Below are 26276 nucleotides of genomic sequence, written 5' to 3' on the forward strand. Positions count from 1 at the left end.
CAACCCGGCCCTGCGCTTTCTGCTGCCACGTTATACCTACAAACCTCTTAATCTCATCTAAACACATAATTTTCTGCCTCCCCCTTACGCTTTTGCCATCTCTTGGAATCCAGTCAGTTACGCTTAATCACCACCGGTTATCCTTCTGACGTGCTACGTGCCCGGCCCATATCCATATCTTCTTTTTGATTTCAACTATGATATTCTTAACCCCCGTTTGTTCCCTTACCCACTCAGCTCTCTTACTGTCTCTTAAGCTTACACCCATCATTTTCCTTTCCATTGCTCGCTGCGTCGTCCTCAATACACCGATACACGATAGGCCGTCGTCCCGACGGTGTATCGCCGTCCAAGCCCACACACGGTCACCGGGTTGGTATTCCATGTGGCGTCGTCGAAGATTATAGTGGCGGCTGTCGACCCCCTGCTGGTTCTTCGTGCGCAGGCGGGCGAGACTGCAAATAGGTAGCGACGCGTTGCAAATAGGCAGCGACGTCGAGATAGTCTTCGTCGGTAGGTGTTGGCAGCATTGCGTCGAGCGTCGTTGCTGGGCTCCTTCCGTAGACCAACGTGTAAGGTATCACCTGCGACGTTTCTTGCACAGCGGTGTTGATTGCGAAGGTCACGTACAGAAGGATGGCATCCCACGTCTTGTGCTCGACGTCAACGTACATGGCCGGCATGTCGACGATGGTCTTATTGAGCCGCTCGGTGAGGCCATTGATCTGAGGGTGGTAGGCAGTGGTCCGGCGGTGGCTTGTCTGGGTGTGCCTCAACATCGCCTGAGTTAGCTCCGCAGTAAACGCCGTACCTCTGTCGGTGATGAGGACATCTGGGGCGCCATGACGCAGATTGTTGTCTTCAACGAAGAACTTCGCTACCTCGGCGGCACTGCCTCTAGGTAGGGCCCTTGTTTTGGCGGGTCAGGTAGTCGGTAGCTACGACGATCCACCTAATACCACTAGTCGATGTTGGGAACGGTCCCAGGAGGTCCATCCGGATCTGCTGGAACGGTCGCCGAGGTGGCTCGATCGGCTGAAGAAAACCCGCTGGTCTCCTGAACGGTGTCTTTCGTTGCTGACAGTCTCGGCACGTCCTTACGTAGCGAGTGACGTCGGCGGCAAGGCGCCGCCAGTAGTACATTTTCTGTATTCTTGCCAGCGTTCGGGAAACACCGAGGTATCCTACTGTCGGGTCATCGTGCAGGGCCTGGAGGACTTCTGGTCGCAATTCTGAAGGCACCACGAGAAGGTACTTGGCTCGATGTGGTGAGAAGTTCTTTTTTTAGAGAACGCCGTTGCCTAAGAAAAACGACGCCGGTACTCGCTTGAACACTTTCGGAACGACGGCGTTCTTGCCCTCGAGGTATTCCATAAGGCCTCTGAGTTCCGGGCCTTCTCGTTGTTGTTAAGCGAAGTCGTCGGCACCTATGGTTCCCAAGAAGTAGTCATCATCCTGGTCGTCTTGCGGCGCCGGGAGCACGGGGGCACGAGACAGGCAGTCGGCGTCAGAGTGTTTTCTTTCGGACTTGTAAACGACGGTAATGTCGTATTCTTGAAGTCTCAAGCTCCATCGTGCGAGACGACCTCAAGGGTCCTTCAAGTTAGCTAGCCAGCACAGGGTGTGGTGGTCGCTCACAACTTTGAAGGACCTGCCGTAGAGGTAGGGGCGAAACTTTGATGTAGTCCAGATTAAGGCAAGGCACTCGTTTTCTGTCGTAGAATAGTTGGCTTCCGCTTTTGATAGCGACCGGCTAGCATAGCTGATTACCCTGTCCAATCCGTCAGTCCTCTGCACAAGAACGGCGCCGAGTCCTACATTGCTTTCATCGGTGTGCACCTCTGTGTGGGCGTATTCGTCGAACTACGCGAGTAACGGAGGCGTCTGCAGGCGTCGTTTTAGTTCTCGAAATGCTTCCTCCTGCGGCGTTTTCCACTTGAACTCGACGGCGGTCCTGGTATGTTTAGTAAGTGGCTCGACGATGCGGGCAAAGTTTTTGACGAACCGCCTGTAATAGGCGCACAGGACGGGGAATCGACGCACGGCCTTCTTGTCGGCAGGCGGCGGGAATGTACCGATGGCGACTGTCTTCTGCGGATCAGGGCGTACTCCTGACTTGCTTATCACGTGTCCCAAGAACAAGAGCTCCTCGAACGCAAAGCAACACTTTTCTGACTTCAGGGTGAGTCCGGAGCTCCTTATTGCTTGAAGTACAGCTTCAAGCCGCCGTAGGTGTTCGTCGAAGTTTGAGGCAAGCACAACGACGTCGTCCAAGTACACGAGGCAAGTCTGCCACTTCAAGCCAGCCAGTACTTTATCCATGACTCGTTGGAAAGTCGCGGGTGCCGAGAAAATACCAAAGGGCATGACCTCGAACTCGAACAGGCCGTCTGGTGTTATGAAGGCAGTCTTTTCCCGGTCTCTCTCGTCGACTTCGATTTGCCAGTAGCCGGTCTTGAGGTCCATCGAAGAAAAGTACTTGGCGTTCTAGAGTCGATCTAGGGCGTCGTCTATTCGTGGGAGAGGGTACACGTCCTTCTTCGTGACCTTGTTCAGGCGACGATAGTCGACGCGAAAACGTAGGGTTCCATCCTTCTTCCGTACTAGCACCACAGGTGACACCCACGGACTCTTGAACGGCTGGATGATGTCGTCGCGCAGCATTTCATGGACCTGTTTCTTGACGGCCTCGCCTTCTCGCGTCGAAGCTCGGTACGGACTCTGACGGATTGGTCGGGCAATTTCTTCTGTTTTGATGCGATGTTTCGCGACTGGGGTCTGTCGAATTCTTGACGACGACGAGAAGCAATCCTTGAATTGTAGGAGCATGGCTTTTAGCTGGTTTTGCTTGTGCTTAGGGAGGCTCGGGTTGACGTCGAAATCGGGTTCGGTTCGTCGATCCGTCGAAGCAGGTTCAGTAGCATCGAAAAGGGCGAAAGCATTGCTAGCGTCCACGAATTCGTGTATGTAGGCGACCGTCGTAGCAATGTTGAGGTGCCTATATTCGTGGCTGCAGTTTGTCAGCACTATATTTGCCTTGTCATCACGCAGATTGGCTATGCCTCTTGCGACGCAAATCTGACGGTTCAGGAGTAGGTGCTGATCGCTCTCGATGACATTTTAAAGGTCTACGGGTTCTTCGGTGCCAACGGAAATGATGATGCTGGAGAGAGGCGGAATGGCGACGTGCTCTTCTATGACACTCAATACGGGGTTTCCTGGCGTCGTATGTGGCGGCAGCGCTTTTCTGAGGTTTGTGTTATTGACTCAAACCTCAGATCGATGATGGCACCATGGTGGCTTAGGAAGTCCATCCCAAGTATCACATCCCTGGAGCAATGCTGTAAGATTACAAAGCTCGCAGGATAAGTCCGGTGATTGATGGTGACTCTTGCGGTGCAGACTCCAGCCGGATTTGTTAGATGGCCCCCAGCGGTCCGGATTTCGGGGCCTAGCCAAGCGGTCCTAACTTTCTTCAATCTTGTGGCGAATGGTCCACTGACGACGGAATAGTCGGCTCCAGTGTCGATGAGAGCGGTGACGTTGTGGCCGTCGAATAGTACGTCGATGTCGCTAATCCGTCGTCTTGCGTTGCGGTTAAATCGCGACGCCGGGACACGGCTAGGTCGGCTTGTCCCGCTGCTTCTACGTCGCGTCGACAGGTCTTCTTCAGGGACCGAGGTTTCGCCTGCAGAGCTTCGTCTACTTCGCGTCGTCTTCTGCAGGTCTCGTCGCGTTGTCGTCGTCGGCGGCCGCGCAGGATCTTCGGCATTTCGTCGTACAACAACCGCACCTCCATCGGTTGCTGCCCTTAGTTTCCCGGATACGGGCCAGGCGACCGGCCCCGGTTTGGGCCAGTGGGCTGCCGACAGTGCGGTGACATGTAGCGGCCGGGCGACGGTGAGCGGGAAGGTCCTCGTTCTTGCCACTGTGTTCCGGTGAGGTAGTCGTCGATGTCACGAGGCCCTTCGCCTGGCTGCGGGCGCGGAGCGTTGACGGCGAATCCACGTAGCCCCATCTGTCGGTACTGGCAGCGGCGGTACGTGTGGCCGGCCTCCCCGCAATGGTAGCCGAGCGGGCGGTTATCAGGGGCGCGCCAAACGTTGGCCTTTCGGGGGGTGTAGCTTTGGCCTGCAGGCGGGCGGAATAGCGCCGTAGGTGGCGACGGTGTCTGGCGATGTAACTGCGACGGCGCGGGGCGTTGATGATTGCGCGTAGTGGCGACAGCATGGCGTGCAACGTCAGCATAGCTCATGGCTTCCGGCTCAGGTTGTGGCGGTGCAGCAACTCCCAGCGAATGCTGAAATTCCTCGAGAACGACGTCGGCTATGGAATGCACCTGGGGTTGCGATGCAGGAAACATCTTTCGATGCTATTCGCGCACGACCGCCCTTATCCCCTCACGCAAGTCGTCAGAGCCCAGCGCATGTGCTTCCCCGTAGTTCGTCGTCGGCATGCGGCGGTTGTATTGCCTCGTACGCATTTCTAGGGCCTTTTCAATCGTTGTGGCCTCCGAACTGAACTCCGTGACTGTCTTCGGCGGGTTGCGTACAAGTCCGGCAAAAAGCGCTTGCTTCAATCCCCGCATCAGGGAACGAAGCTTTTTTTTCTTCAGACATAGTGAGGACGGAGTGCCATAACAATCAGGTCATTTCTTCGGTGTACATCCCGATGCTTTCGTTCGGGAGCTGTACACGGGTCTCCAACAGGGTTTCGGCTTTTAGGGGCGACGCTCCTAAAGCCGTGGGTTTGTCCCTCCTAGCTCGTACGTGACCGCCTATGCCGGGCGTATGTGCCAGTGGTGATGGCAACGAAGCAGCGCGAGTGTTCTTGGCCCAGCGAATGACTGGATCGTGCAGAACATGCTTTCCAAATACGCACTCAGATGTATCCATATGCAACCTACCACGATTCGAGGGACGTGCATAGACTTAGTGTTTGCAAACTTCCCACTGCAGCCAGTACAAGAACCTCTCTCGCTTCATTCCACGGACCATAAAGCCGTCATAATGAAGGGACCTCGCAATCCAGCCGCCATGACAACGACGAAATGAAAAGAACAAACGAAGAAACGAAACAACAAACGAACAAGAAGAAAATAAAAGTTGATTTTGTATACTATACGCACAGTCTTACGTCTTTCTAATGATGTCATGGGCTAACTTTCACGAGATAGTTATGGTTTACCGATGATCTCCCCCTATCGAGCTTCGCCCACTTATCATCATTTATTCCGTGGATACGGCGTGATTTTCTTTCCTTGCGGACGACGCTGCCGAAGGTGTCCAGAAATGCGGCGCGAAAAAGGTCCTAGGTCGTCAGAGTGGCTTCTCTGCTCTCGAACCATGTCCGAGCGGTGTCTTTTAGGGCGAAATACACGCGCCGTAGTTTGTGTTCACTTGTCCAATTGTTGAAAACGGCGACCCGGTCGTACGTTTCCGGCCCCTTCTCCGGATCTTCTAGCGATGACCCGTGGAAGGTTGGCGGCTCCCGGGGCTGATGGAGCCGGATCGATGTTGGAGCTACTGGGGCGGTCATCGTTGCAGTCGAGGTCACAGCGTTAGCTAGCCTGGCGTTGCCGGGAATAGGTCCGTGCTGTGGCTTGAGTCCTAGCTGCCGGCTGCTAGATCGACGGTCTGGGATGTCTTAAGTTCTTCTTCTTGACTTCTTGGACTTGGATCGCCACTGCGTGTGGGCGTCCAGAACATGGACGAACCAGCACCTCCACCAGATGTCACCTGGTCGTGACGTCGACGAAGGCAGCAGTCAGCACGTCAGAGATGAAACTCTTTATTTGGCCGAACTTGTGGCCGCGAAACTTAGTCAAACTACAGCAATGCACTGATACCGGCGAACAGAGCGTTGACCGTCGATCAACTGCTCATGGCTTTGACGCGCCTTCTTTTATACATCACGCATCGAACTTTCCAGTCTTATCACTGGTGGTCGCGCAAGCTCCGGAATAATCTAGACTATTCGCGTCCTGCGGGCAATCTTAACAAAATTATCTACTAAACCGCGAAGCTTCCCGAACACTGCGGCACGGTCAGCGCCGAGCGTTGCTAACCGTCCTTCCTGGTCAAACCCGAATACATCAAAATAAAACATGAAGCGGGCATGGCAATACTTCGACTCAAAGTTAGAATCGCCACTTTCCTGCCGCGGTATGGCCCGCTTCCCTTTCTCGCGCTACTGCTAGTGTAATGGTAAAGGAAACAACGACACCTTTCTGGTTCCATTGTAGCCGGAACGGCACCCCTGCACGCAACATAGGTTAGGCATCCTAGTCCTGAGACAACGTTTCCGCTCACTTAAACAAATCATATCCAGCAGCTTGTCGCGCACTGCGCGAGTATTTGAATAGGCGGACAGCGAAGACGATCGTCTCTGTGGCGCAGCGGCGGCGTGTCGCGGCATTATCAAACAGCGTATGAAGCTCGCCCATAGCGTGACGGTGCAGTTTCGTGACCTTAAAGAGAATTGAATGACTCTGGTCCAACGCACCTTACGCGACTGTTGCGCAACGCGGCGGCGGCGTACAGCAGCGGCGTCCATTCGTCAAGCGCAACAGTTGCGCGTTTCTCCTTCCAACACGCGTCGCGCAACTGTTGCGCAATGCGGCCGCGGCATCTAGCGGCGGCGTTCGTCGGTGGCGTCCATCCGTGCCCCCTCACACTCCCTCAGCAATCACGTGATGGCACAGCGGCGCACGCGGCAACGCTCGTCGTCAGACGTCTCGTTGCAGAGTCGAGTTAAAGCTGATTGACACCGAAGGTGGGGCGGCCAAAGTGGCAAAGCGGAAAGCTGGCAAACCCTCTTGTCCAGGCGGCGAAAGTGGGCGGAAAACGACGCGGCTAGTCCGATCGTTCCCGGACCGATTTCTTGCCGCCTCGTTTTCGCCACCTGGAAAGTTTTCGCCGCTTGCCGCTTTGCCACTTCGACCGCCCCGCCTTCGGTGTGAATCAGCCTGTAGTCGGATGGGTAGCAAGTGTCCTGGTGACGATTCCACGGCAAGCGGTTCGGACGAGCGCCCCATCAATGTGCACTCCGCCGACACCATGGCATAGTCAGTCGATTGGCCACAGGCATTCGACGAACGCACTTAAAAAAAATTGGCCGCGTATCTGCGTGCTTCGCTGCAAATGTCGTCTAAAGACGTTAGAAGAGGCGCTCGATTAATACTTATCAACTCAAGAACAATCGCTCAGAATCGTTTGCAAACCTCGAAGTGCGCCTGCTTCAACCCATCGTCGTCATCGTTGTTAAGGGGACGGGAAAGGGCGAAAACGATACCGGAAAAAAGAGGCAGCAAAGAGACAAAAATTCCTCACGGGAATGCTATCTCGCAATGCAAACATTATTGACCATCAAAAGAAAGAAAATAGCTATTTGGTTTTCCTTTATGCTATGTAATCTAGTAAGAAATACTTTCGAGGACTACATGTAGTAGCGTAGTGAAATCGTGTGCGCTTCGGCTCAGCAGAGTTGACTGTGCTGCCACAGAAAGTTGTCGCCAGGCATAAAACACATAGTAAACCATTTAGTGTGTCTTCAGCATCAAACACGCACGACGGAAGGCAAGGACTGAGTGACAGCCGACGAAGACAGTGCCTGTCATCGACGGTTTTCACTCCGTCCTTGACCGCTAGATGCCGATATGGAATATACCAACATTGCCAAGCTTACGCTACTTCATTTAAAAGACTACGTGCTCTATAGCAGGACTGCGGTAAGCCGCGCTGCTCGTTTAGGAAATTTGTAAGCTTATCATTAAGCGTTCTCTAATTTCTTTCTTTAGAAAAGTGGTGGTCGATTTTCGGCACCGCGTGCTCTTCTGCGGGAGAGCAGTAAGCTGTCCTGTATAGAGGTGGGAGTTCACGTTGCACGGAATACCACTGCAAACGGAGCCAAATGTATAGGAGCGACCACTGTCTGGTCCTCATTTTCAGCTATAGCTGCGACGCAAGTTTCTCACAGAATTTTTTTCTGAAGTTATGCGCCTAATATGACAGTACTCTAGACTACGGGAAGGAACCCAGCTATTTTCCGCAAGAAACACAAAACCTTAAGTAAAATTCCGGATTGTTAGGGGCAGGCGCTGCTCCAATGATGGGGCTACCACCACAAACGCTGTCCGCTTGCGCCCGTCAGCTGTTGCTTAATCAGTGCAGTTGGCGTAAACAAACGGCAGGTTTGGTTCAGGTTAAAGGGCCCCTCACTAGGTTTGGCAATTTTGAGCTAACGAGCGCAATGCATACTCTGGGCGTTCACGATTACCTCTGCGAAAATTCGCAACGCTACGCTCTCGCGGGCGCGCGCTTTAGAGAATGAGGGGATGACGTACACGAGAAAAGTGCCATACGTAGATGGTAGTGCTGTGACGTCGCTCCTCTACGGAGACGACTATGCTCTGGCGTCGCCAACGGTAGCACGTGACACTGCGATAATTATTTGACACCACATGTGTAGTTTGTGTATTTTTTGCTTGAATAGATTAATAAAAATTGAGAGAAATTATGAGACACACGAAGGGAATGTTAGCGTCTTTTTCATTTTTTTTCGTGAATTGCAGCGAGAAGCGGGGCTAATGTGGCTTCCTTTCCCATGCGTTCGTGTCTCCGCGGTTAGCGCGTCGAGCAGACGCCAGCCCTGGAAACGAAATTAATGTTCTGGCGCGTTCGAGCACTCATTATGCTCATTTATTCTACCGCGTCCAAGTAAACGTTAAAGCGGCACTGGCTCATGATACCGCTAGTCTCGTGGCCGCACAAATGTCTCAACTTTCATGCCTGTCCTGCAGAAACAGGCAGTACACCACAGAGAACGTCGACAAAACGCCCACGGCCACTACATAAAAAAAAGGTAGCGGCCGCGCAACGCCACTCACGTGCTCGGGCTGGATCGGGCACGTCATGCGCACGTGACCATGCATGCGCATGACGTGTTCATGCGTAAGTGTCAAGTGAATAGGGCAGGGAAGGGATTTGGCTTGCTAAGGCTACACGGGGCGAGTGGCAAGGGTTTGAAACTCGCCTCCTCGCATCATGGTTTCGCGCCGCTACAAATTATTGTTTTTCTGAGCTCGTAATGAACAGATTTGAAAAATTCTTGCGGCATACTGCTCTTAATTCAGCACACAACAGCTTCCAGCGTCTAACTAAAATTTGCTATGTGGCCTGGTGAGGGGCCCTTTAAGAACAGCGTAGATTGCGCTGCGGACCCGCTCACCTTGTGTTCTCTATTACAATCCTAATTCGGGGTTATTCCAAATTGAAGGCGAGGGGGAAAGTTTGAGATAAAAAATAAAACCAGGAACCCTTGCCCTATCGGGAAATTGGGAGGAAACGAAGCTTGGTGAAAGCATGCCAGGCGTTGTTCTTTCTTTCTTTCTTTCTTTCTTTCTTTCTTTCTTTCTTTCTTTCTTTCTTTCTTTCTTTCTTTCTTTCTTTCTTATTTTTTTCTTTCTTTCTTTCTTCCTTTCTTTCTTTCTTTCTTTCTTTCCCAGTCGAAAAATGGTGCTTGTGTTCATCCTGTACACTTTTCAGTTTCTCACATTTCTGGTCAACCAAAGCACACACACCTCCGATTTTGTTCTTGGCCAAAAACACCCACCACCTTAACTTTGTAATTTCCAGCTACCTTTTTTATTCTCTGAGATAGCCCGTGTACGTAAGGAATCACTACTAAGTTTGTTAAATGTGTACCAAGAAGCAGCAGTTTGTTAAATGTGTAAACAATGTAGTGTACAATATTCCTTTGACGTGTGGTCATGTGTACGTAGGGCAGACTGGCAGATGTATAAACACAAGGCTAAGGGAACATATGTCGAGTCTGAAAGGCCGCCGTAACACATATTTAGGGCTGCATTGCAATGAGTGCGCATGCACCCCTTGTTTTAGTAGCACCATCATTGAATACAGGCATCGCAATCAAACTTCAAGGGAGAAAGTGGAGGCCTTTTACATAGACAAGCAAAAATAAAAGTGTGTTAGCCACCCCTCTGTTGCCTTGCTTGAGAAAGAAATTTTGCTGTCGTCATATGTACGTTAAGGCACGTGATCACGAGCTGTGCCATGTGCGCTTTTGACGAGTTTTTTTTTACTAGATCGCACCAATCGGAGGGTTGTTAAGTGAAGATTTGCGAAAAAATAAACCAGTTGTTAGATTGCGCTCGTCGTTGTGTATCTCTTCTTTGTCTCCGTGTGCTTGCGCGAATCCGTGAAGATGAATATGTTCCAACTGGGCCAACTTGCAGTATTGCTTGAAGTAGACAAACATTTCATCATTTGAACCATTAGGCATGTACATTCTGTGACTGGAAATATAACTTGCAGCTGTGCTCAGAAATAGGGCACTGAAGTCGCCGAACTGGTACCAGGTTATAAAACGACATGCATGCATGACAGAAAACATGCACGCTACTGAAATGCGCATGCTTTCTCGCTGACCTCTCTATGCTCCCACTTTATGTGGGGACAGTGGCCGATGTGCAGGCTTCTGGCCGCCTGCTGCTGCAAAACGGTTCGTTCCCGTGAAGCTCCTATGTGCGTGGGCATCTGTCCACCATATTGCGATGGTGGACCGCTGAACGAAATGGAAGTCCTTTCTCGAGGCGGTCCTTGAGAGCGTCCCACCGTTAGGCAGGTCAACCTGCACAGATACAAACAAAAAATTATTTCTTTCGCAAACAGCACTGTTTAATTCATCCCAACGACAATAATAACGAGCTGAATTTCAAAAGGCTGAACTACACATTGAACTGAAACACATACAGAGAACCCTGCTGATACGTTTTTGAAGAGACTGAGGGATGTAATGGGATTCCCAATATATTGGACCCTATGGAAGCTATGCTGGGACCAGCGAAAAACGATACCAGCGAGGAAAACGCAGCGAGGAACATAACAGTGGGGCTCTACTGTGCCAAGTACAAGCTTGAAAATAATATTGAAACAACCTCTATGTCAACATGGAAGTAGTAATTGTTAACAGTGCAGCATTAGCCACATTATTATTATTTAGAATTAACAGAGAGTGGAGTTAGTTGGTAAGTATTCATTCTAAAAAGACAGAAGAGTTCAAATGGCTTAACAGTTACTTCCACGTAGACCCCCACGCGTGCCAGATTGATAGGTTCGCCTGTTGCATGAGCATGCGCAGATAAGTTTTCGTGCCTTCTTTCCTTTCCGCCGTTGCGCGTCTCTTCAGTGGTTAGTCGGCGTTTGTGGTGTCCTGACTTCTTTCTTGTGTCCGTCTTTGCACGCCCTGTCTTTTTAGAATGAATTATTATTTGTTCTCCTAAATCGTATAATTTCTTACGTTTCACTTGCATATTCTCCCAGGTTTCAGCTCTATTTGAATTGACCAGTTAATAATGCCTTGCGAGGTACACCTTATAGTTTATCACACTGCACATTTCAGTGTTTGGTGAACACTGAATGCAACATACATATTAGTCAACAGTCAAAATAAGCAGTCCCATTACGTATATATATTCTCAGATTCTTGTGCTTCAAGTGCTGTGAGAAAATTATTATCAAAATGGCTTGTGCATTTGAAAGTTGTCAAATAGTACATAAATGATAAAAACTGCAACGTGATGCACTCAGTATCGTTAAAGGCCTCGCGATTTCTTAGCCAGCTTTTAAACAGGAAAAAAAAATGCTTTTCTTTTGCTAAGAAGTGAGAATGGGCTCTCAGAATTGCGATCTATAAAAGTAATTGGGAAACAGTTAAAGTTTGAAAAACACAAGTACAGCTTTCTTAAGTGGCAAAATGCACGAAAGAAAACATGATGGACTGTGTTCACTGGCCCAGCAAGGGATTTACAGGGGTTGCTTGGAGGTTCTAATGCCACCACCTGAAAATTTTTGATGCCTGTTGTATGTACTGACTGCGCGACCAATGACCGTCTACGAATGCGTAAATAGTATCATCTCTTGTGGCAAACAGTAGCTTCATTCTTATTCGGTACCCATTGCCGGCATGCATTCACAAAGAGTAATCACCATAATGAGTGCGTCAATAGCAACAATGCGTTTTGTCTGCATCGGTTGCGGCGAGCAGTAATTTCATTTCGACTCCTTGTAACGTTCACGCTATGTCACAAGCGTGGGAGAAGCTGCTGTGGATTAAGAAATATTTCAGGGTGCCGTGCTGCAGCTGCTCTTTGAATGTGCCCTCACACACACAATGCCCTCATTCCAGCAAGTGCTGATCAGTTACCGAATGAGTATCAAAGCCTCCGCAAAGATTTTAAGCTACAATTCAGCATTGTATTGCTACATGACCACGGTGAATGATGACTACAGTGGCAACACAATCTAGCTTGTGTTGACCCAGATCGCCGCACGCACTTTGAATGCAGTAGCTCACATGATGTTCCTTTTGAATAGAAAGATAAGCCATCCCCGAAAAGTAAGTTCAGCTTCTGAAAGCTGAAGTATACCTTTCGGTAAAGGCTGGGCACAGATTATCAGCATAACTCATGCAGCACTAGCGAGCAAAGGTAACTACCAGCACCTCTTACAATTTTTTTACATTGTTGTCGCTCTTACCACAGCAGCATTATTTTTTAGGGTTTTGTCTAGACAACGTGATTATCAGGCCACATGCAGACTGACTGCGCAAGAACTGGCAATTAACATACACTGCACCCATACATTCATTGTTGCTTGGTTAGGTAAGCTGAAACTCGGCACAAGACTAGTTATTGCAAAAGAAACAAGACGCAGACACATCCTATGTCTTCGCGCGCAGCTATTTACCGACTAGCTCAAGTCCACATCTTGTTACTAGCTCAAAGAAAACAAGCAACAGCGCGAACCACAAGACAAAAGCATAGATATGGACTTAGCACTGACATACTTGCGCTGTAAACGTAGTCCGAACAGAACAGCGCTTAGTTCATCTCTGTCCTGTCATCCTGTGGTTCATGCTGTTTCTCATGTCTTATAGACCTGTACAGACTGGCCCAAATAAGCACCCTTGTTACTAGTTATTATCATGATAGGCTACGCACATATAATACTCCTTGTGGATCCTTGATTATCTTAGCTGTTCATCCTTGCTGAACGAACACTGCGACATGTCAGCATCAGAGGCAGAAGGCAGTGTGACTGCTAAGGCTGCAGGACCAGAAGAGGCAGCACATTTAGTTGGTGTGGCTGCAGGATATGAGGTGGCAGCAGAGTCAGTAGCAGGCGCAGTTGTTGCTGCCGTAGCAACACTGTGCTGAACCTGTTTATGGGGCAAAATCAACAAATGCTAAACTGTTAGAATTCAGGCTCCACCGTTTAGTAAGTTAGAAATGTTATTATTGTACCTGTAAATGTAAGAGCGCAAAGAAAATATTTTGCAACGTCAGCAACTGTTCAGAAAATGATGCCAATGTTTGCTCAGTGTTGCACCTATGTTCCAAACATTTGTTTAGATTCTGTAGGTGCCATGGATACACGTGCTTTTGCTAGACTGAGGCAAGTGAGATAAAAAAAAAGCACGACAGTGAGCTTTGAATGAATTCAACCACTTCGACATCAAATTTATATTCAATAACTTTGCACTGTGCCGCATACTGTTAAAGATGACCACTTTGGCAGAGACATTACAGCATAGACCGCTTGTAACATAAGTGGTCGGAGCAGCGAATATGCACATCATTGGTGGTACTGAACTGTAACCAAAACAAAATTTTACCACAGCTGCACACATGCACTACTTCAAGACCAAGCTGCTGCATTACTGTGAAAGCATGCAATAGGATAGGATGTCTGCACCCATTTATATATGTTACTGTTCGAGGACCCATGGCACCTACAAATGAACACAGAAAAAAATAGTGCTGTTATGATACACGAAGACCACTGAATGAATTTTTCACAGCTGCTCAATAGACCTTTTCAAGCAATCCCAGAATGCCTCGCAGGCACTATGGGAAATGTGTGCAAGCGTCGAGCAAGTCGGCTGTTTGGTCGCCCGCTGCTCATTGGCGCCGTGGGAGCATGACTCGAAAAGAACGTACAACCGCATTCTTAAATCATAAATACTGCATATATCTGAACAACCCTGCATGTATCTCTACACATGAAATGTGAAAGGAATAACACAGTCAGCGCAGGTATTACCATGTGGATGCATATCAGATGTAGCAGTTTAGCGGCATAGTACGAGGGTACAGCACGACGGTATCGGCATGCATTATTGTGTTGTATACGACGTACTATCATGAGCAGCATGTGCCGGAACACTGAATTCACATTTATTCAACGATTACTTTTTATGTACTGATATGAACGTGACGTATTGAATTGCAAGAGATACCTTTCCAGTGGAGCATTTGGTGTTATGAACACTCTTGTGCTTGCCAATTGCGCTTAGCCACTACGACCTTTAAAAGCAATAGACCTTTTTCAAGCACACGAGCGCCACGAACCGACGCGCAAGCGCTTATGGGAAACGTGTGTATGCCGCAGCAGCCGCCGCGACGAGCGCACGGGCCTCGTGCTGTAGCTTTCTGCTTGCGCCATGCCAGGATTTCGACATAGTGAATTTGGTAAGGTGCAACATGTTACTGCGCAATTCAATAACGAACTTCAGTGTTTAGTTGCGACGGCCTCCCGACGATTTCCATCTGTCCCACTGCTGGACCAGCTGAGCGGCTCAAAAGCGTCACCTAGCTTTTATTTATTTTTTTACGCCAGTGCGCCTTACGGCATAAATGAAAAAAAAATACAACTCGGTTGCCCATGAAGTGCAGGAGCGGTCTATGATTCACAGATGCATTTGTAATCAACGTCCATCGACACTGTAGACGAGTACAGTGTGAGGTTCTGGTATTTAAAGAGTACACTAGAAAGTGTAGTCGGCATTTGGGGCAATGAGATACATTCACTGCGTCGCTCGCACCATATATGTAACGAACGTTAAGTGCCTACTAACCTTCGTTGGTACTATAACTACAGGTTGGAATAATACTTAGAGCGAAAAAAGAAAGCAGTACACACCTCCAATCCAATGGAAGGCTCGAACAGGCCGTGTCATCCAGAAACGCCCCTCAGGAATCTCCTTTGCAACGAAGTGGCAAGTGGCCTGCATGGGTATTCAGAAAATGGCTTAGTTCTGCTCACACACACTTTCTGCAAAGCAACCTACGTAATTTATTAGGATTTTCTTATTAATATCTGTTTACTATCTCACCCTACCAACAATGCTTAAAAACACTTGGAGAACGCTTGATCTTCGCCTTCAAGCCTTGGGCGCCACAGCGTAATTGGGCAGTGTTCGCATCGCGCTCTCGTTCCCTAACCAGGATTCGGTTCTTGGCGGACATCTCAACCATGCCACTTTCAATGAACTCTGAAATTAATATGAGGTTTCAGTAGTCAAATGTGAGTACTTTAAAGAATCATTCAGCATGGCAACAACACAGCCTCAAAGTGGCATGGCACCTGCTGTGAAAGCCCTCAAACCTTTCTCCACTGGGATGCGCCACTGTGATCTTAATGTTTCGTAAAATTTGGCAATGGTGACAGCATCTGAAAATTAGGTGTCCATGATCAGTGACACAAGAAGCACATGAAGGGGGGTGGTGTCAAGACATGGAGAAGCTTGCACACTTCAGCTGACAACACTTCACTAGTAGACGATAACTGCTATATAAAAATGCTTAAAAGTTTGTATTCACATGGATAAAATATTGTGTGAGTGGCACAGGTTTTCCTTATTTTTGCCATTCTTGGCTGGCGCCTCCACATGGGTCCAGATACAGAAGACAAAACATCACTCCATGCTTCCCATTCATGGCGCACAAATGTGACTGATTTTGAAGAAAAGCAATCCTGTTGTGCAGGACATGAAAGGCATCAAGTTGTGAAGGCGAATGCAAGACGTTATGAGACTGCCAGGCGTGTGCCAAAGTGCATTTTAGAGCCCTCTGAAAAAGAGGGCACCTGGTGTCACGACATGTATTTGCGCTAGCACATACCTTTATGCTCATGTGTTTCAATGTCTTTTTACGCTTGTGTGCAAAGTGTTTGTCCTTGCTTAAAATCTAAGGAAGCTGCAGGAAACTGCTGCGAAAATGTATATGTGAAGCAAGGCCCTACTGCCACGTTCATGTAAACAGAGTTTATCGTTAAAATGCCAAATATTTGCTGTGTAAATTCACTAAGCACATAGGAGGCACAGACAACATGGAAAGCAGACGTTGAGCTGACGACATGGCATAAATTAATGCATATTTAGGAACATTTGGCATTTCTGTCCGCAAATGAATCCTGCGGCTTCCCCAGTGCAGCAAGAAACTATTGACATAGAGTACAGTATTCCAGATGCTACACATAATATGAGTTATGTAAGAACCAAGGATGTTAGGGCGCTGTATCTGAAAAGCTTTCGAAGCAAAAGAAGATATACAGCTTTCCCATTACCTCACCTTCTGTTGCGGTTTCTGCACTCTTTGTGTTGACATGGAAGTCGGCAGCGTGAAGGAATCCCGTGTGGCCGGCACCGTACATTTGAAACAAAAAGAGATGCCGAACAGACCAAACGAACGTTTATCACGTTTCGGCTTTGAGCACGGAAGCCTTGTTGACAATGAATGCATCAGCAGAAGCGGTTCATTTGAATGGGTTTGAGAAATTGCTGCAAAGACCTCTCATTGATCACGTTTAGATTTCTGTTGTTAAGGTTAACTCTTTTAGAAGTGGTCTGCATGATAAACGATTCCATACGTAGCCAAGATGCTGTCACTTTTTCTGTTGTGACGATTCTTGCGTTGGTCCAATCAATCTTGTAGTCATTCATCACGGCGTGTTCTGCTGAAGCTTTTTTGCGAGTGCTTGTATTATTTACATCACAGGCATACTGTTGCATACGCTTCTTGCAGTTTCCTGACTCAGTTGTGAACACCCTTGCAGTCTGCTCAAGGTACGTAGTAAACTACACTGGGGAAACGCTCCCTGGGCAGGTGATCCTTCACTCTCATAAGTTGATGGCACGAACTTTCGGGTGGAATCTGTGCCATGTGCATGTCATACTCACGTAGGACATGTGCCATACATTCGTTTGTTCAAGAAATATACGGTACGGGGGCTTGCTTCGTAGAGGAGGGGGCCAGCAGGAAGCAGGCGCATAAGTGTGTACCCGTCATGACAGTTGACAGTCTATTGCACTGGTAAAGTGCCTAGGGTATCTAGAGTGAGCGAGGTCATCCCGTACCTTTGCCATGCCTGCATCATGTGGCTTTGAGCCCAATCTTTTGGCACGCTGCAGCAGCGTGCTGACAACAGCCCTCTTGTTGAAAGCGGAGTGCACAGAGGTGAAATTCAGCTGTCATAACAATGACACCTTGACGCACCTCCTCCCTGCTGGCCCCCGCGTCTACGAAGCGAGCCCCTGTAACGCATATTTCTGCAACAAGCGAATGTTTGGCACATGTCCGACGTGAGTATGACATGTATGTGGCACACATTTCACCCAAAAAGATGCGCCATCAACTTGTAAGAGTGAAGGACCGCCTGCCCAGGGAGCAATTCCCCAGTGTAGTTTACTAGATACCTTGGCAGGCTGCAAGAGTGTTTACATCGGAGAGTCAGGGAACTACAAGAAGCGTCTGCAGCAGCACGCTCGTGACAAAAAATAAGAGCGTCCACAACAACGCTTTAGCTGAACACGCCGTCATGAATGACCACAAGATTGATTGAGACAACGCAAAAATCGTCACAATAGAAAATATGGCAGCATCTCGGCGACGTATAGAATCACTTATCATACAGACCACTTGCAAGAGAGTTAATCTTAACGACGGAAATCGAAACCCCATCTACGCACAGCCTTTGCAGTGATTACTCAAGCCCATTTAAACGAAGCACTTCTGGTGATGCATTCATTGTGATCAAGGCCTCGTGCTGAAAGCCGAGACGTCATAAATGTTTGTTTGGGCTGGTCGGCGTATCTTTTTTTTGTTCCGTATGCATTGAAACATTGGTCCATTTCTTGTTTGGACTGTGAATAAAAGTGACACGTCATAATCGATAAATAAGTCAATTGACAATACAAGCCAACACAGTCACACAAAACTATGCAAACATGCAATGGGAACCATGCACTATGTGGCAATTGTGACAGAAAAATAAACAATTTTGTTTATACACTTATGATTCCAACTAGCAGTAGTGCAATATTACAATTAAGTCACACTTATCAGAAAGTAATTATGATGATTAGCACATATTTGCATAAATACATGTGGGAAAGCTTCCACCAGGTCCACCGTCAAGCTATGCCCTGAAGACCAATCTTAAAGCACTGAGCAAGGCAAGGCCTCACAGCAATAGGACCAGCATCATGAAGAATACACGAATTCAAGAGCACGACCTCTGGTTAGTGAAGATGGATGTAATGCCATGTTGACAAAGATTTCGCTAAAAAAATGTATAAGCTGGTAAGCTTCGAGCTTCGCAGGCCGCACGCTTGTTTCGACCTCTTCCTGAAGCCTGAGCACTATGCTGCAGCTCATAAGAGAGCATCACTTGCTCGCACCCGTCTAGATCCATGCATTTCGAAAATACCACGTGGCAAAGAACTGCGGTAGTCACCTGTATACTATCACAGATTCACATCGTGGATTAAAAAAAAAATCTGTGCAAATCATGGTTCCACGGTAGCAATGAACGTTAAATCTATAATATTGCACTGTACGAATGCCATGGGGCGCCGCTCTGGCATTCCTGTTTTAGCCAGGCGACGTGTAAATAAAAGAGTGTGTGGAGAGTACTCGTTGAGTGCGGACGTTTCTTCTGATTCAGCGCTTCGCGCCAAACCACGTGTTCGGGCTGGCTGGCGTCCCCGCCGGTCGTTTTGGTCACCGCCGCTCTTCGCCTGCTGCTGCGCCGGGACTACCAGTCCGCAAGACAGCACTCATGTTCCCGACGTATTGCCAGATGGCGTCCATATCTCACGCAGCGCCTCTTCTATCGTCTTTAGACGACATTTGCAGCGAAGCACGCAGATACGCGGCCAATTTTCTTTTCCCATGCGCTCACCACAAAAAGGAAACTAAACAGGAGCATGATGGAAATTGTTACACGAACCCGAGGACGCAGCGGCTTCATGGGAGGTTGGCTTGTGGACGCTAGGCGCGCTCCCTCCTATTTTTTTTCTCCGAGGTGTAAGCGCTAGCTGGGAGATCATTCTGTTGCTCTCATTTGTTTCGGGAGTTGTGAAAGCTTCGTGACGTCAAAATGAGGAAAGGACTGGAGACAGAGGCATTGCTGCTCGCCGAGCTCCCGCCAATCCACGGCGGTTGAAATGAACAGTCCATTACATGGATACATCGAGAAGAGCTCCCTCAGGAATACGTTGTATTTTAAGTCCAGATTCCCCGTTCATATTAAAAAAAAAGACAAACGGCGGCGCGCCGCAATTATAGCGCGGCGGCGGCGGCGGCGTCATCCCTCTCGGGATTTCGGCGGCGGCGCGAGCGGCCTGAGCAAAAACAGGCGGCGGCGGCGGCGCACACCTCGACTTTGACACCTCGACGACAGATCACTACGACCGCGTTTTCCGCTTCCAAGCGAAGCGTGTTACGACTCCCAGATTTTGGTGGCAGCGTCGTACGCGGAAAACCCGTTGTCGCGAACACACAGAACTGCGGCCCTCGAGAGTGTGAGGCGACATGCCTATTCGTATGTGCCGTTTTCCAATAACTTATGCACTCTCGATCGCGTTCTTGCGGGAGATTCGCCAGTTCTATTACGTTAATCTCATCTTTTATTGAGGTCAGTTGTGGCTTCATGTTGCCACATTTTATTGTTGCCTGGATACGAACGGATGACTACCGTTGTTGCCGGTAGCAAGTGAAATGTGGCGCTGTTAAGCACGCGGATGAAGGTCCAATTCCCGACTTGGAGGAACGATCGAGGAGGTAACATTGCGCGATGAGAAACAAAGAAAGAAGCAAGAATGAAAGTTAAGAAGAGAAAGAAGGAAACGCGCCGATGTTCGCTTGTCTTCATTTCTCCGATAGGGTAAAAGCTCCAGAACTTTCAAGCGATGCTTGCATTGACCGACCTCGTAAGTTCGTTATGTTGATGTTCAAAGAAACTTCCTCACCAACAAAGCATCCTCACCCACAGCTGGTGCGCAACAAAGAAATAATATATAAAACGAAACAAATTTTCTTTCCGCGGCTTTGGTTCGAACCCCGGTCAACCCGATTTGAAAGCGATGGCCTTGATCATTAGGCCACGCGCATATGCTTGTCCAGTTCGAGGTGAACTGAAGCCTACGAATGCGTTGTACCGAAGATGCAAGAAACAACTTGAAAGCAGTAATCTTGCTGTGGGTTCTTTTCACTGAAGTATTTCGTGTTGGCGTACACAAAACGATCTCTTGGAGTAAAGTTGCTATCGGAAATTTCACACTTAAAGAATATTCTTACTTCGCAAAAAGTCGAATTCCTTACCCACGTTTCCATCATCGCGTGATGGTCCTTTCGTTGCGCAGTTCTAAGGCACCGTACACTGACCAGAGGGAGCTGCGTTGCTCGCACTGGCCCGTCCCAAGTTCGCTGGCGTTGGCCGTTAGGGGCACGCAGAAAACAGACGCGCGAACGCGTCCCCCGTGTATCCCGGCCGCAGTCCGCCCACTCATTCAGAGAGGGAGACGCGCACATCGCGTTCCATTTTGAGCGACCCCGTCTCATTATTGCGTTTTTTGTCGGCTAGGTTTTGCGTTCTGGCGCTGCAGTCGCACTGGAAAACTCGACATTCTTTGGCAATGAAGGGAAAGCTACGGGGGCGGAGCGTCTGCACATGCACTGCTACGCGAAGTAGTCCGGTTTGGCGCGCGTCTCGAAGCGCCGTGGAAAATGATGGCTAGCGTTGCATTTCGACGCCAACGCTGCTTAGCGTCTAAGGTACAGGTAAAAGGCGCGACTTTTTCAAGCACGCAAAAACGCAATGTTACAACGTATAAAGTAAAAGAAATACAAATATTTTGCTTTTGTGCGCTGCGTTCCGTCGCAAAAAGCTACATGTAGAAAATGAAGGAGTATTTTATATATCTCACGCAGAAAATACGGACGCAATTGTGGGACTACATTCATTAGCGGTAGGATACGTGCATTGTGGCTGTGTAGCTTTCCCTTCACTGCCACAGAACGTTGTCCCCGAGTATTGAGGCTGACGAATGCTGGAAAGAACATGAAATACGCTGTGCTAATTCAGTCCCAAAACAGCGTTCGAGGGAGGGCCGCTATCTCTGATAATAATAATGGTTGGGGTTTAACGCCACAAAACAACGATGTGATTATGAGAGACGCTGTAGTGCACGGCTCGCGAAATTTCGCCCAACTGGGGTTTTTCGACGTGCGCCTAAATCTATGAACACGGCCCTGAAGCACTTCCGCCTCTGTCGAAAATGCGGCCGCGCTGCCGGAATTCAATCCCGCGACGTTCGGGTCAGCAATCGAGCACTGTAACCACCCGACCACCGCAGCGGATGCCACCTCTAACAAAAGCTAGCGCTTACGTTAGGAGGAAGCATTGCGCACTGAAAAAGAAGGAAAGAAAGAAAGAAAGAAAGAAAGAAAGAAAGAAAGAAAGAAAGAAAGAAAGAAAGAAAGAAAGAAAGAAAGAAAGAAAGAAAGAAAGAAAGAAAGAAAGAAAGAAAGAAAGAAAGAAAGAAAGAAAGAAAGAAGAGCAGTACGTTAGGCACGCATTCGTCCAGCTTCGCTTGATCTCATTTTCCAGATAGGGCATGGATTACTGATTTTATTCTCATCGCAAACCTTCCCTCTCGCCTTGAATTTGGAATGAATAAGGTTGTAATATGTGGCCTAAGGCTCGCAGAAAGAACACCAGACGAGCGGGTCATCAGCACAATCTTCGCTGTTCTGCACCTGAACCCCACCTGCCGTTTATTTACGCCAATTGCTCTAAGTAAGCAACAGCGCACGGGCGCAAGCGGACAGCGTTTTTGGTGGTAGCCCCATCACTGTTGCTGCGCTTGACCGTGACAACCTGAAATTTTACTTAAGGTTTTGCGTTTCTTAAGGAAAATAGGTGCGTTGCTTGCCGTAGTTTAGAGGTCATTCATATTAAGCACATAATTTTAGAAAAAAAATTGCCCTGGTGGGCTCACTTGCGTACAATGGAAGCAGGTTCATTGTGATTGTACGTGGGCAACAAAATGTTTATACTGCACCACTGTCTTCGTTTTTTTTCCTGTTCGATGAATACATAGCACTTTATGAATAATTGTCATTATAGCTTACAAGATTTGATGCGTGTCTCCTGCAGCTTATGTACGCAATAGTTGGTTAAAGGGGATAAGAAAGCACGAAATCGATACCGAAATTCTAAAACATCAAAACACGAAAATACTTTCACGGGATAAGCTTTCTGACAATGGAAAACAAATTGAACACAATATAGCGAAGAGTAAAGGTAAAACTTTACAATAAACAAAATTATTCGGTATTATGCTTTCCATTATGCTACGCTATCTAGAAAGATTTATATTCGAAAATTACATAGAGCAGCGTAGTGAAAAAGTCTGCGCTTAGACTCCAAAGGGTTGGCCGTGCCGCTGCAGAAAGTTGTCGCCAGGTGTAAAACAAATGGCAAACAATTTGGCGTGTTCAGAGCAACACAACACAAGGACCGAGTGACAACCGACGAAGACGGCCGCTGTCTTCGTCGTTTTTCACTGTCTCTGCTCTTTGTCTGGTGTTGTGCGCTGTATGCTGAAATGCAACATTACCAGGCTGTCGTTAATTCATTTAAATACTACGTAGACTGCTACGTGTCTGTGGTAAGCAGGAGGAAAAAAATTCTAGCAGGTTGTCTTGTTTAGCTAAGAAATGAAATAGCACCCCTGCCATTAACCCTCTGCTTTTTTCACTTTTGCTTTGTTCTCGATATAGAGCAGTACGTGCTCAACTATGGGAGAGCAGTAAACTCTAGCGGTTATCGCCGTAGCAGCAGTGGCCTTCGCAGTGCTCAATGGAGCCGAATTAATAGGACCGACGAAATGCTGGTATTCCGCTTGAGCACTAACTGTGGCGCAAGTTTGTTGGAAACCTTTTTCTCAGATTATGCGTTTAATTTGAAATTGCTCTCGACTATGACGAGCAACGAGGCTATTTTCTCTATGAAACGTAGTACCTTAGTTAAAATCCTTCATTGTTACGAGCAGGCGCCGCTACAATGCGTAGACTGCCACTAAAAACGCTGTCCGTAAGACCCGCTTGGCCTGTGTTCTTTCTGAAAGCCTGTGCTCGCCAACGGCCCCAAAGCCACGAACTTCAGCCAAACTATTACGTCCTCGCTGTGGGGTTGTTCAAAATTATTGGCGAGAGGGAAGGTGTGAACGATAACGAAAAAAAAATAAAGAGACTTTGCCCTATCGGGAAAATGGGGCCAAACGAAGCTTGGCGTGCGCATGCGTGATGTACTTCTTTCTTTCTTTCTTTCTTTCTTTCTTTCTTTCTTTCTTTCTATACACATTCTGCATTGCCGCCTTCTGACTGATTCCCTCCTCCATGTCGGGGATTTGACCTTAATCCACGCGCTTATCAGAGCAACCTTTCTGCTGTTGCAGGCAACAACGATGGCCATGCGTTCATATCCTGGCAACAGTGAAGTTAGTATTTTTTTTTTAGGAGGCACACTGTGTACCGCGAATTTCGGTATGCTTCACTGCATACCATATCTGCGTTGCGGGGAGCTATGTTGTGTCTCCCGTTCACAATCTCGTGTTGCAGTTTTCTACGAAATAAGCAGGCGAGCATACTTTTTCTAGGCTTGCATATTTGAAGTGCAAACGTGGATAGAAACAGGTTGAATGTGGCCGCAGTCCGCACAACTTATTGACAAGCTGCTGAGAGCGAATTGGTATGGCACTTCAGTTTCGCCATTCTTTGCCAGGGCACCTACCTCACGCTGCATGTTAGCGCGATACCGTTAAAGAGGTCATTTTGCAGAAATTCTGGTGTTGGCTTCGGTGCCGGCGCCGTTGGTTGTGGAAAAAATCAGCTTTGCCCGTGACAGAAAAATTGGAACAGATGCAAATAAAATAAATAATAAAACTCTTCGGTTCGAGTGAGAATCGTACCCAAGGCTTCTCCGTGGCAAAGAAGTGTTCTACCACCGACTCGCAGCAGTAGGCGGGCCGACACGCCGACGCCTTCTTGTCGTCTGTGCAGTAGATATTTTCAACATGCGTTCGCCGAATTTCTCACCCCTCAGGTCCCCTCCGCCTCCAACCAGCACCGCGACGGAGTAGAAAGGAGGGCTTCGGAACAATAGGGCGCACCTGGCCGAGACTAAGCTCATGACCTTTGAAAGAGGCATTCGTGGGATGTACGATGACTGCTTCGCGTACGCTGCTGAGCCTGGCTCCAAACAAGGGCCGCAGAAAAAAACATCTTCCCTTCAGCCTCTACCCGCGGGAGAAATGAACCGTTCGTCCTGCTATTAGTGTTTCCCAAGGTATGTCTGTCCTCCGAATTTGCACACGACACGCACTACGCGACAGTTGGTCCTCTCGCGGACTAACGACAGGATTTGAGGACTAAAGCTGACGTGACTCCCCCTTGAACCGGTTTTTTTCTTAGAGTACAGAGTTGGGTCAAGGACATTGCAGAAGAGAATGGCTGCTAACAAAGTAATGTTCTATTTTCACGGGTACATCATAGGGTGACCGTTAACTGCCGAAATAAAATACATTTTCTTTGAAATCATATTTTGCCGGTCGATACATTCGGAATGGACGTCATGGAAGAACGTTTTTGCATAGGCAGATATACACATTTTACGCAATTCTTCCACCACATCAGGGCCTGGAAGATCTGAGGAAAATGTTCGTAACAGCGGAGGCGATAGATCAAAAATATTACATTTTTATATATTGTCTTGCGTGATACTGTATAAAAGTATTCTATGGAAAAATGGGTTCTATGCATTGGAACTGTAATGTAAACTTGTTCCGTAAATTCTGACACACACAGGCGCACGGAAAGGTTTGAAGAAACAACCTGGCCAGGTAAGGAATCAGAAATGTAAGCTTTAAGAACAAACATATTATAGAAGGGGAAGTGTCACAAAAAAAGTCGCAGTTTTGCCGCAAGGGCAAAACAATGAATGCGATAGCAACAAATTCGAATCTCAGACGAAGAATGGCAAGCAGCTTGAAACTTGCAGCGCGCTTCTCAAGCACAAAGGACGCACGAAAAGAACACACACGGCATGAGCGCCAACTACTGCCACAGCTCGACACTTTCAGCGTGCTGCTCAAGCAAAAAAGTGGCCGCTGTCCGGCCCTGCGAACGTGAATGGCCAGCGAAGCTGTATCAAACACCACACTTGCTGATTTGGGTATGTTTAATTGTTAATTTTGAGTGATGGTAGAGATAATCGCGTTGTGGTCGCCGTGGTAAACAGTGATTGGTTTCGCGAATATTTCAGCCAGACGAATTTGTTCCTTTCGTCTAGCATTGCAAGCACGCTGTTCTTCTAGTGTCTTGAAGTCCCGTGGTCTACCCATGGCAGTCTCAGAATGAACTGTATGAGTTGGTAGACGGGTCTCCCTTTTATATATCAAAGCCGGAAGGACATGGAGGGAGAAAGAAGGGCCGTTTAATTCAATCAAAGTCCTCGTGTGAAGTGCAAAGCAGCTGCAACCTAATCTTTGCCTGGAATGCGTGGGAGGGTGTTCCTATTGTTCACAGGCGCCTATAATCCATCATGCGGCTTTTATACTAGTTCTCTAGTTTTATGTATTGAAACGACTACTGAGCTGTGAGGTATGCCTGAATGCAAATAAAGAGATGCCGTTTGCCAGCAATTGTTAAAAGACCCCTAAACCACCCTTAGGTTGAAATTTAGTTTTGGCGTTGCAGTTGTGCACGTGTCTATAACGAACGCTAGCGGAGTTACACGTGTTTGCACGTTTCGCTCTTTCATTAGCCACACGGCGTTCGTCAGCTCCTCTGTCCAGTTCTCCCAATGTCATTCGTCAGCGCCCGAGGTGAATACGCAAGGAGCACGCGAGCGTCTGTATTGAGTAGCGGAATTTGCCTAATTTGTGTGGCACATACACTCTAAATGAGTTTTGTGCTAACACGACATTTTCAGAGCAACGAGAGGTATACAGATTCGCTATTAAGCAAGGACGCACCAAAACAACTTGCCAGTTTACACAGGACGAGCGCCATCTCACAACTGCCGCAGTTGTTACTTCGTGCTTGAACAGCACGCTGCAAGAGTCTGTTG

Source organism: Rhipicephalus sanguineus, chromosome 9 (assembly GCF_013339695.2).
Source record: "Rhipicephalus sanguineus isolate Rsan-2018 chromosome 9, BIME_Rsan_1.4, whole genome shotgun sequence".
NCBI classification, from domain to species: Eukaryota; Metazoa; Arthropoda; class Arachnida; order Ixodida; family Ixodidae; genus Rhipicephalus; species Rhipicephalus sanguineus.